Genomic DNA, 12,856 nt, shown 5'->3' on the forward strand with positions numbered 1-12,856 from the left:
GAACTCATATATTAGCAGTGGCGCTGGAGGAGATGAGCGGTGGAGAGAGTCACAGGAGACAGAATCCATGGGACTTGCTGAAAGCCTGGTAGCCTGGGCAGGATGCAGGAGAGGGAGGAGACCTGCATGAAGCCAGATTCCTGGCTTGGACACCTGGATGGGTGAGGAAGACATTCAGCTGAGCGGGGGACCCAGGAAGTGAAGTAGGTCTGGGAGCAGCGAGGGGGACAATGATGCCCATTTGGACATATCAAGTTTGAGATGTCTGTGGGACAATCGTATGGAAAAACCCATTGCAGGTGCTCTAAGTTGTTGGAAGAACAAAGAAATACAACCACCACCAACATTTGCAAAGTGGTTCAGTTTTTTCAAGTATTGGTACATCACATGCATCTCATTTGACACAACCTACTCGATGGACGTGAGTCTGAGTGAACTCCAGAAGTTCGTGATGGACAGGGAGGCCTGGTGTGCTGCAATTCATGGGGTCGCAAAGAGTCGGACACAACTGAGCGACTGAACTGAACTGAACTGAACACCTTGAACAAGATCATAATTAGGTTGGGAAGGTCAAACAAATACATACAAAAAGTTAACTAACAAAAAAATACATAAGAAATGCTACAAGGCAGTTTTGGTTTATGATGAGTTGCAAGAAAAACACTTGTTATACTTAAACCACTAATTAAATCCCCACTCAACTTTCTAATCTCTGGAGTTTTTATTTCTTTAACTTTCCATATTATCACAAGCCTATCTGCTGAAGGCATTACACATCTTTACAAGCCCGAAAGTGAGATGTGATCAAGAGGAGGCGGCGGGAAAGGAAAGAAGGCAGAGAGGGTGGCTCTGCTTTTAGACAAAGGCAGAGGGAAGCAGCCAACAGCAGCAACAGAGACGGCAGGCTGCTTCTCCCCCAGGGCAGTGCCCCCATGCCCATCCACACTTACTAACAGACCGCCTGTGCCTACAACTACAGCGGCTACTGCCTCTTATCCTTTCTCAATGGCATGTTCATGCCAGGGCCTCCACTGCCTCACCCCAGGAGCCGCCCACAGGATGATGCAAAAGAGGAGGCCTGCGTGATGGGAATCAAATGCTCCCTCTAAAGCCTTCCCTCCCACAGGCAGGTGGAGGGAAATTCCAGCTCCTCACAGACACCCATTCTTCCTAATATAGGCAGCACTACATGAATAGTGTTGTGATACTAATTAAAAATAACAACAATAAAAACAATGAATCGGTCCTCTGGGAGAGGTGAGGATCTCAAAGTACCCCGCCTGAACCAGTCTGGTCCGTTCTCCTTTCGGGAAACTAACCAACAGAGGCTGGGATGGGTCCTACATTCCGATGCCCAGAGGTGCCCCAGCCCAGCCCAGCCCAGTTTCTTTCCAATCCAACAGCAACCCCACGGCTCATTTCTGGTGTCTGTGTGGACACTGAGTGTCTGCAGAAGGTCTGGGATGAATTTCCTCATGTTACCATTGTACAGGGAGCCCAAGTGTTCTGGATGGTCTCCTGCCTACCACTCCAGCCACAGGTCACAGAGAGCAGGGGGCCCAGTTAGGATCCTGACCTGGCTGTATGGAGAGGGAACACGGAAATGAGGTTCTGCACAACTGGAAAGGGCACTGAAACTGCCTGACACCAAAGGGCCACGGACAACAGCTCCCTGTCACTCTGCTTGGAACAGAAGATAAGCTTGACTCTGTCAAACTCCTTTCCCTCTGGACTAGGTCTCTTTTTAGGAGAATTTCTACTGGGAAAATGATAGCTAAAAAAGGAGTAACCATCTATTATGTGTTCAACTGCTTATACGTTCTTTACTGTCTGTCATTTGTAACATCCACTGTATACTTTCATTCCCGGGGGGGGCAGATAGAGGGTTTACCAACTCCACTTATTCAGTGGTGGATACTGCACTACATTCAAAGAGGCCCCTAACAGAGGCATTTTTGGGCTGATGGTGATGACAAGACTTTACATGTATGAGGGCGATCATACATGTAAAGCAGCATCCCCTGGAGTGCACCCACTGCGTTTTGTGAAAGGAGAGGCAAGGAACAAATAAGCACGCATACACACACCTCCTGCAGGACTCAGAAACTGGATCAGCCAAACCAGGGACTGAAATGAGATCAAAGACTCTCCAAATTAGTGGAGACACACCTTCCATTCCCAGGGATGACTCACATCAAGTTTACCCAATATAGAGTCCAAATTTACACAACAAAGAACAGAAAACAAGTCACACTGTGGAGAACCTACCAGTTAACAACTAAATCAGAGAATACCACAGGGGGAAGACCTAAGTCAATTCTGAAGGGGACCTAACACACCAGGAAATACCCTCTACACTAAAGGCAAAAAACCCAAGCAAGCAGAGGACAAAGGGAAGGGTAACTAATACTCTTTGTAGATATAAAGGTCAGATAAACTCTGAAGGACACTATCATGATTTGAAAAATTGTGATTATATTGACCTTCCCTGATGATTATATATTAACCTTCCCTGGTGGCTCAGATGTATGGCGTCTGCCTGCAATGCAGGAGATGCGGGTTTGATCCCTATGTTGGGAAGATCCCCTGGAGAAGGAAATGGCAAACCCACTCCAGTATTCTTGCCCGGAAAATCCTATGGACAAAAGAGCCTGGCAGGCTACAGTCCATGTGGTCACAAAGAGTCAGACATGAGTGAGGGCGACTTCACTTTGATTATATTGAACCTGCTAAGGTAAGGCAGGGGAGGTTCTGAGTCATGAGAACAAATCCATCACATCCGCTGCCTGCCTGCCAAAATCAACAAAAAGGAGGCTGCGTCCTCCACAATAGCCACTCTGTTTAGTCTTGCAAAGAACCCGGACTTCACAAGCCTGGTCCAAACAGAATAGGAAATACTAACCCTGCAGTCTTCATGGAAAGCACCAATGTTCCTGAGCTCAACTGCCCTGGGGAGAGTAAGCGAGGCTAGCTCGTGAGGACTCCCACAACAGACAGTGAGACGAGTATTAAAGACCACAGGGGAGAAAAGCCTCTCTCCTTGTCAAGAGTCAAGATGCTCCTAACTGCAAAAGTCAGATTAAGTCAACAAATAGAGAAAAAATCAATTTCTGCCCTGTACTTTACTAAATGATACAAAAGAATATACAAGTTACATAAGGTTCCGAAAGAGTTTAAAATTTTTCTAGGGGCACAAAATAAAAGTCAGAAAACAACATAAACAATCGATAACCAAGCAGATGTTACATTTTCTTAGAAAGACCCCTGATTCTGTGCATACGTGCTTAGTCGCTCAGCTGTCTCCAAGCCTTTGCAACCCCATAGACTGTAGTCTGCCAGGCTCCTCTGTACATGGGATTCTCCAGGCAAGAATATTGGAGTGGGTTGCCGTGCCCTCCTACAGGGGATTTTTCCTACACAGGGACAGCACCCAGGTCTCCTGCACTGCAAGCAGATTCTTTACCATCTGAGCCACCAGGAAAGCCCAAGAATACTGGAGTGGGTAACCTATCCCTTCTCCAGGGGATCTTCCCAAACTAGGAATCGAACCAGGGTCTCCTGCATTGCAAGCGGATTCTTTACCAGCTGAGCTTCCAAGGAAGCCCCCCACCCTACCCCACCTCACCCCCGTTCTGTAAGGACCCTTTATTCTTCCATCAAACCTACACTGGAAAACTTGGATCCCAGATCAATCCACCTGTCTGCTCTCTCAGTGTCTAGACTCAGGTTGGTGAGTGCTTCTGGGGTTAGAGGGAGAGAATGAACACACCTGGGCAAGCACGCACACACACATACAGACGCACAACCCCTACTCTCAGCAGATAACTTCACCCCCTACTTCCAGAGAGAATAGAACCCATCAGGAGAAATTCCCTGGCCTCTAATCAACCAGCTTGACCACCTGCATTCTTGCCTTCCTCCATCTTTCTCATCAGACACATTCCTCCTTTGACTCTGGATCTCACGCTTTCATCAATTATTCTCTCCCTCCCTTGAATTTTATTCTTTCCTCTGCTGACTCTTCCCAAACAGCACTTAAACTTAATTCTGTGTTAATGTTTAATTCTGCGTTACAATTAACAAGCAAAATGCTCCCCACCCCTACATCCCTCTCTAAGTAGTCTGGGCCTTCCTCCTCTCTGCTTCATCCAAGTCTAGGTTTCAAAACCTACTTCTCATTCACTCGCCAACCCACTGCTTTCTGGACTATACCGTCCATACTGCCATTGAATATGCTCCAGGAAAAGGTGACCTTTCTAACAGAGGAGAAAGGTTTTGCCTGACCTCTAAATAATCTGACACGGTGTGACACAGCTTCCTTCTTGAACTCAGGTCTCCCCTCTTCGTCCTACGTCTCTGGGCACTCGCTTTCGGTGGACAATTTCCTTCACGGGATCCTCTTCCTCTGGTCCCCAAGCCACCCTCTCCTTGGGAGTTCCCCAGGGTTTTTGTCTCTCAGTGTATACACACTGGCTCAGCAACCTCCTGGTCCGTCCACTCCTATCTAGACCCCTCCTGAGCTCCATATCCTATAGGTGCCCTCCGGCAGGGCACCTCTGCCGGCGCCCCTCAGAAACCCCAACTTTAACACAACCAAAGTGGAACTCAGTACCATCCCCTGCGCCAGCACTGCCACCAGTCCCCACAAATAGCCTTCCTCCTCCTAGACTCCCGATTTTAGTGAATGACACCACCCACCCATGCAGAAACCTGCAAGTCATCCTAGGTTCTCCCCTCTCACACCACATCCAGTTAGTCAGCAAAACCGATGGATTTTACCCCTTAACATTTCTTGATTTGTCCATTCCACATTGCTATCTCCACACCTTAGTTTAAACTCTAATCACTCGTAAATTTCTCTAACAGCCGCCCAACTGGTCTGTCATTAGCCTTGCTCCTCTCCAGTCCTCTGTCACAGCTCTGCTAGAGCAGGGGTATTTCTAAAGTGTAAATCCAATCCCAGTCTTCCTTGCCTAAGATCCCTCAATGGCTCCCCAAAGCCTGTAGGGTGAGGTCTGAACTCTCTGCAGTATGATAAGAGAATCAGTCAACATTCCAGCCTGCCCACTTTTGCCACCTCATCTCATTTCTCCTCCCCTCACATCCTCCACTTCCCCCTTACTAAGATCCCGTGTTTCCTCTCCTAAGGCTCTCCATCCCTCCTCCTGTTCATGCTGCCCAGAATGCCCTTCACCTGAACTCTCTGCCCAGAGTTCTGAATTCTCCAGGTGGCAACTCAGCCACTTCCTCTTGGATGCCTTCCCTGGCCCCTGCCTACTCTGGCTGTCGTGGGTACTCCTTTTCACCACGATGGCACTAGACTCATGTTCACTAGCACTCCCTGCAATGGAAGGTCATCGTCAGTCCACCAAAACGCCTTCCCTGTTAAACTGTAAGGTCAAAGAGACGCAAGGACATTATGTTTGTTCCTTCAATACTTTGCCTACTGCCTAGTCTGGAGCAGATATTCAATAAATGATTACTAGAACTTCCCTGGTGGCCCAGAGGTTAAGACTCCGAGCTTCCAATGCAGGGCGTGGGTTCAATCCCTAGTTGGGGAACTAAGATCCCACTGCCACACGATGTGGCCAATAAATAAACACTAGTTAAATGAATGAATGGATCCTCCAAACAACCCCCTGACACTCTGGGAGATTAGCACTTTAAGATATACTGGAAGATTTTAGAAGGGATTTAAGAGGATTTCTTATGCAATTCTCAGCAGGTGTTCCTGGAAGCACACATTGAAGGTTGTCAGAGGATGGGAAGAGTAAGTGTCTGGGGCACTCAGCATTGCTAATTTAAATGAGACGTAATGACCAAGAAACCCAATCTTGAGCCTTAGGTTCAAACACACAGCCCTATCTAACAAGTTCAGCTGGAGTAAAATCTTTAGAAGAAGATTTTTAAACAAGAAAAAAGATTTTGCTTTGGAATAGCCCTGGAATGAGTGATAGTTAATTCATTTCAAGACAAAATCTTCTAGAAGAGTTAACAATGTTGGTACAGTATCTAAACTTAGGTCCCTGTGCATCTAAGTCACTTCAGTCATGTCGGATTCTTTGCGACCCTATGGACTATAGCCTGCCATGGTGATTCTCCAGGTAAAAATACAGGAGTGGGTTGCCATGCCCTTCTCCAGGGGATCTTCCCAAATTAGGGATGAAACCCACATCTCTTTTGTCAATGCCACCTGGGAAGCCCTGCCCAGAATGTCTCTCAAACAGGCCCCTCCCTCTTTAATATCCCTTAATCTAACCTCTTGACTCAGTTGCAACAGTGACATGCAAGAGAGTCAATCTCCACTCTCATTCATCATTTACAGTCACTACACTAATCCTGCCATTGCATAAAACTCAGGCTCCCCATATGAACATTCAGGACCTTCTTTCCCTCGACCCCTATTCTTAATGTTACTTTTCAACTCTAAGTGCCCCCATCTTCCAGTTAACACACTAACCCAATAGAGTATCTGTTTATGGCTGCTAGTAGAACACGGTGTACAAAAGTGAGCTTATTCACTGTTGAAGACCCACTGAAAAACATGGCCCCCCTCAAAAAAAAAAAAGTCCCTTCCTATATATCTCAATCCAACATGCTCCTGCAGGTTGAAACCATTTGAACTTCAACAGACACTTCAAGCAAGCTTGTTCTTTCACCCACACAAAGGAATTGTTTACCTTCCTGAATAAAAATGATGAGAGAAATTTGAAATGGTAAGAGGCAACCCAACAGTACATCTGGCAAAGCCCTTGCCCAAGAGAAAAATGCTGACTGACCAATTAATTAACTTGTCCTAGGCTACAGCCCAAATCAACCTGATAACTAGCACATCCTGATGACTGACACAGAGTCCTACAGAAGGAAGCAGTCCTGGACAGTGAAAGAAAAACAAGTGTTTGGGCCCCACGAAAGCAGACTCACAATCTGACACAAAATTTACGGAGCCAGAGGCAAGCTAAGGGTATCAGATCCCAGGCTGCTAAAGGGGCCTATTCTTGCAAGCTGTGTTCTCTTCAGCTAGAGCACATCTATCTGCAGGTAGGCCTGCCTTTACACATTCTCCACACATACACAGAAGGCATATAAGCACATACGACTTTTACAATATAAAAAGAAAATTATCTTAAAATATGACTTGAAAGTGCTGCCAAGATTGCCCTTTCTCTTGAGAGAAATTCTCTGTCAAAGGACCACAGGCAAAACAAGTATGAAAAGTCCTTATTCTGTAAGAATATAAAATCTCATTAGGGAAACAATTCAAACAGACATGAGGCAATGCAAGAATAACATAAAACAGTATATAGTTGTAAGACTAATTATGAGGTAGACATTCCAGGAGATCAGTGAAGGGAGAGATCAATTTCTGATAGAGGAACGGGAGAAAGCCACATGGAAGACACAGGCCTTGTGCTTAGCGCTAATAAGGAGAGATAAGATGTGAAGAATCAAAGCGAAAGGGAGTGGGCATCCCAGGAAGAGAGAACATGAAGGTACAGGGGCAGGTATGAGGACCTGAGGGAATGATTACTGAGACCTGCCCAAATGAAGCAGAGAGCAATCACAGTGGCGAGAATTCGTTGTGCAGGACAAGTCAAATTATGGAAGGCCAAAAAACTGGAGACAAAGACTCAGAAATTTAGTGTAATTTATTCCAGGAACTGAGAAGGTCTGGAAGAAAAAGATAGTATTTTACTAGAAGTAACAAAAAAGTCGGAATAAACATTCTTAGATACTGCAAACACACAAAGCCAATGGGTCTGAAAGAGTTCCTCCAGGCCTGGAAATCAGTAAATGCCCCTGACAGAAGCGAGAGAACAGAGGCTTCAGAGAGAACAGAGAGAACTCCAGCCAAAACCATGAGGAGCAAACGCAGGAAGGAGCTTAAGCACTCCACACACCTAGTCGCAACGAGGCTCAACATATAATTGTCAGAAGCTGAAAGTGCCAACCTTATTTAGTAAAAGGAATGCCTGGGTGTTTTCAGGATCATTGAGAAAACACTATCAACTCATTGTGCAACCCATAATTGTTCACTTGTGACTTTGATCCTCTTCCCAGATGTGCACTCTGAAGTATTCTCTATACGATGATCTTAAAAACCTGAAATTGGCACTGAAAAGTACCAGGACAATAAGGCCTCAGCTGATGTATTTCCCTGGCGTGGATGATGTCACTTGCCAAGCAAGTCGAAGACAGTAAGCAAGCAAGCAAGCAGTAGCTCTCATAAGCACTGTTAGCACATGCACACATTCATGATTTCAACAGCATGAATGTGGCCAAACCTTGTGATTTCCCAGCAGACGGACTTGACTCACTTTCTGAATTAACAGCGTCCATGACCAGAAGCAGCAATTACTCTATTGTTCTGTCTAGAAGCTATCCACTCCAACTCATGGGCTGTGTTCTAAAAAGGAACTTAAAAACCAAGTGTCCATTTAACTAAGAGATTGCTTCACAGTGTCACTTAGATAAACAATACCAAATCCTAAGCTTGTATTTTCCAACCACTGTGTTAACAAAATTTTATCACTTCGCACTACATTGTTTCAGCGATTTATATACCATGAAACCTCTCCCATAATGAGAGAAAAATAAATCCTTCACGGCTCAGAGATCTGGAAATGCAGGCCACATAAAGTGTGTGACAATAGTTCAGGGGCTAAAAACTGATAACAATAAATGATATTAACAATGACAGCTAATCACTCTCAGAGACATACTGTACATAGAGGCAAAACTAGTCTGTGATGTTACAAGTTAGGATAGTGGGGGCAGAGGATGACTGGAAGAGAGTACACAGAGGTTGTGGATGCTGATAATTTTCTTTTCGTTGATGTGAATGATGGTATATATGATTTATGTTTGTGAAAATATTTTGCTGTATGTATCAGTTCAGTTCAGTTCAGTCGCTCAGTCGTGTCTGACTCTTTGCGACCCCATGAATCGCAGCACGCCAGGCCTCCCTGTCCATCACCATCTCCTGGAGTTCACTCAGACTCATGTCCATCGAGTCAGTGATGCCATCCAGCCATCTCATCCTCTGTCATCCCCTTCTCCTCCTGCCCCCAATCCCTCCCAGCATCAGAGTCTTTTCCAATGAGTCAACTCATCACATGAGGTGGCCAAAGTACTGGAGTTTCAGCTTTAGCATCATTCCTTCCAAAGAAATCCCAGGGCTGATCTCCTTTAGAATGGACTGGTTGGATCTCCTTGCAGTCCAAGGGACTCTCAAGAGTCTTCTCCAACACCACAGTTCAAAAGCATCCATTCTTCAGCGCTCAGCCTTCTTCACAGTCCAACTCTCACATCCATACATGACCACAGGAAAAACCATAGCCTTGACCAGACAGACCTTAGTCGGCAAAGTAATGTCCCTGCTTTTGAATATGCTTTCTAGGTTGGTCATAACTTTTCTTCCAAGGAGTAAGCGTCTTTTAATTTCATGGCTGCAGTCACCATCTGCAGTGATTTTGGAGCCCCCGAAAATAAAGTCTGACACTGTTTCCACTGTTTCCCCATCTATTTCCCATGAAGTGATGGGACCGGATGCCATGATCTTCGTTTTCTGAATGTTGAGCTTTAAGCCAACTTTTTCACTCTCCTCTTTCACTTTCATCAAGAGGCTTTTTAGCTCCTCTGCACTTTCTGCCATAATGGTGGTGTCATCTGCATATCTGAGGGTATTGATATTTCTCCCGGCAGTCTTGATTCCAGCTTGTGTTTCTTCCAGTCCAGCGTTTCTCATGATGTACTCTGCATAGAAGGTAAATAAGCAGGGTGACAATATACAGCCTTGACGTACTCCTTTTCCTATTTGGAACCAGTCTGTTGTTCCATGTCCAGTTCTAACTGTTGCTTCCTGACCTGCATACAGATTTCTCAAGAGGCAGGTTAGGTGGTCTGGTATTCCCATCTCTTTCAGAATTTTCCACAGTTTCTTGTGATCCACACAGTCAAAGGCTTTGGCCTAGTCAAGAAAGCAGAAATAGATGTTTTTCTGGAACTCTCTTGCTTTTTCCATGATCCGGCGGATGTTGGCAATTTGATCTCTGGTTCCTCTGCCTTTTCTAAAACCAGCTTGAACATCAGGAAGTTCATGGTTCATGTATTGCTGAAGCCTGTATGTATACTTTGACAAAAATCTAACTAGAAAAGAAACAATGATAGTAACAACTATTTTCAGTTAACTCACTTCAACCAAGTCATTGCTCTAATTTTAAAATTTCCTTCTGCATGGAAGAAGGAAGGAATGGAAGAATTTCCTTCCTTTCCACACAGCATGGAACTTTCATCTAGAAGCCTGGATCCTCTCACTGAAGTTGCTCAAACCCTCTTAGTTGTGTCCGACTCTTTGCAATCCCACTGACTGCACTCTGCCAGATTCCTCTGTTCATGGAATTCTCCAAGCAAGAAAACTGGAGTGGGTAGCCAGTTCCCTTCTCCGGGGGATCTTCTTGACCCAGGGATCAAACCTGGGTCTCCTGCATTGCAGGCAGATTCTCTCTACCATATGAGCCATCAGGATCCTCTGACTACTGGACAATAATTTAACTCTGTATTACTAAATTTGCCCACAGGTATAATACTTTCCTTACAGGATATTATGGAGATCAAATAAGGTAATGAATATGAGGCCACTCTGTAAAATACAAAGTACTATATATATGAAGGTTTTACTGAACCTTAATGGCCTAATATGTGTTGATAGCTCATTTATATTCTTATGAATCCCAAGGAGTTAGTATTGTCATCCCCATTTTAACAGATGAGAAATGCAAAGCTCAGAGGTTAAGCAAGTTTTCCATGGTCACACAGTGTAGGTAAATGGCAAAACTAGGACTGGAGAAGGCGATGGCACCCCACTCCAGTACTCTTGCCTGGAAAATCCCATGGATGGAGGAGCCTGGTGGGCTGCAGTCCACGGGGTCGCTAAGAGTCGGACACGACTGAGCAACTTCACTTTCACTTTTCACTTTCATGCATTGGAGAAGGAAATGGCAACCCACTCCAGTGTTCTTGCCTGGAGAATCCCAGGGATGGGGGGGCCTGGTGGGCTGCCGTCTATGGGGTCACACAGAGTTGGACACGACTGAAGCAACTTAGCAGTAGCAGTAGTAGCAGGACTGAAGAAATACAAAGCCTTGCTCGATTTGTTAAATAGTATGCCGACCCTTCACTCCTCTCTGTGCACTAAGTTTTGTAAGTTCTCTTCTGTGGTATGATTTTTAAAAAAAAGCAGTCCTAACTAGCTTCATATACCCCTGGCACCTGCTGAGAACTCTGAAGCTTTTAAATACCAAATAGTCCATGTTACCAATATTGAAACGTAAACGTTCTTTTTTATTTCTAGTCCAGCCTAGCATGTAAAGGCCCTTCAGTCTTTGGGGCTTTGTGAAAACATAGTATAATTCCTCCTTACATATTACCCTTTTTGTTTAACCACTCACCTCAAATCCAGAGTGTGTCTGTTTCTAAGTGAAAGTGAAAAGTGAGGTTGCTCAGTCATGTCTGACTCTTGCGACCCCATGGACTGTAGCCTACCAGGCTTCTCCGTCCATGGGGCTTTCCAGGCAAGAATACTGGAATGGGTTGCCATTTCCTTCTCCAGGAGATCTTCCCGACCCAGGGATTGAACCTGGGTCTCCCGCATTATAGCCAGACACTTTACCATCTGAGCCACCAGGAAAGTAAACGTCCTCTCTAAAAGCTAAAACTCCATCCATACGTGACCAAGGATAGAGTGTGTCTCTACACTAGGAAAAGAATCAGCTTCTGGTTCTCCTACCTCTCTGACTGTTCCTTCTTAGCTCCCATTAGTGTTCATAAGGACTTCAGTGTACATGTGACCAGTCCATATCATCATCTGGATGAAACATTTCTCTCCTGTTTTGATATTTACCAAGCAACCATCTGATTATGAGCTTCACAAGCACTTTGGTATAAGGAAAAGTGTGCTCCAGGCAGCGGTAAGAATTTCCAATCACTGGACAGGTATGTCCTCTATTATGAAGCAATAAAATTGGCCTACAAACGGTTGCTTTTTTTTTTTTTTTTTAACTTTCAATGACTAACTCCCCCAATGCCCATGGAATGAAGCCACAAAAGAATCTTTATATGCTGGACTCTGAGTTCTTTACAGTATCACCTGCTGCCACAAAACTCTAGCCCTTCAGTCACACTCAACTACTCCCATTCCTCAAACCTCTCCATTCAGTTCATACCTTCACGCCTTTGCACATGTTATTTCCTCTGCCTTCTCCCCTGCCTACACTCCTCCAGACTAAACCCCTTTTATCCTAAAGGCTCACTCAAATGTCACCACTTTTCTCAGACCTCCCAGAGAACGCCAAGTGGAGACACTCATCTCTCCTCTGCTTCTGCAGTACTTTACCCACACATCGGTTCCAGCACTGCTCACAGGATCACAACGATCTGCTTGCATGTATGTTTCCCTTGCTAGATATGAATGACCAAGGGCAGGAACCAGATCTCATTCAAAATTCTGGCATCTCCATGGCTAACACTATGTTACCTTTAAAAGATATTTAATAATTGTTCGTTGGAGGATCAGAAGAATGAAGAACCTACCCTGATTCCATCAGGTTGCTGCTCACTGTAAAATGCTAGGGTGAAAGTTTAGGTACTAAACTAAACTTAGTACCTCCTGTTTGCTGGCCAGTCAAGGTCTGCAAGAGCCTTTTGGATATTTAGGAAATGAGAGAGTGTTTATCTCCAGGCTGCATCCAATCCTGCCAAAACCATGCTCACTACCAACACACAGGCAAATGGTTGCCAGGCACAATTCTGGAAAACCCATGCTTGACAACCAACCCTAATACAGCTGCAACACATA

General features: G+C 45.1%; 1 protein-coding gene across 1 annotated transcript in view; it reads right to left on the bottom strand.

Annotated features, from left to right (window-relative positions):
- MACF1 (microtubule actin crosslinking factor 1) overlaps nt 1-12,856 on the bottom strand; it is a 340,332-nt gene that overhangs the window by 310,612 nt on the left and 16,864 nt on the right. The window lies entirely within an intron of this gene.

This window comes from Budorcas taxicolor, chromosome 3 (genome assembly GCF_023091745.1).
Source record: "Budorcas taxicolor isolate Tak-1 chromosome 3, Takin1.1, whole genome shotgun sequence".
Taxonomy (NCBI): domain Eukaryota; kingdom Metazoa; phylum Chordata; class Mammalia; order Artiodactyla; family Bovidae; genus Budorcas; species Budorcas taxicolor.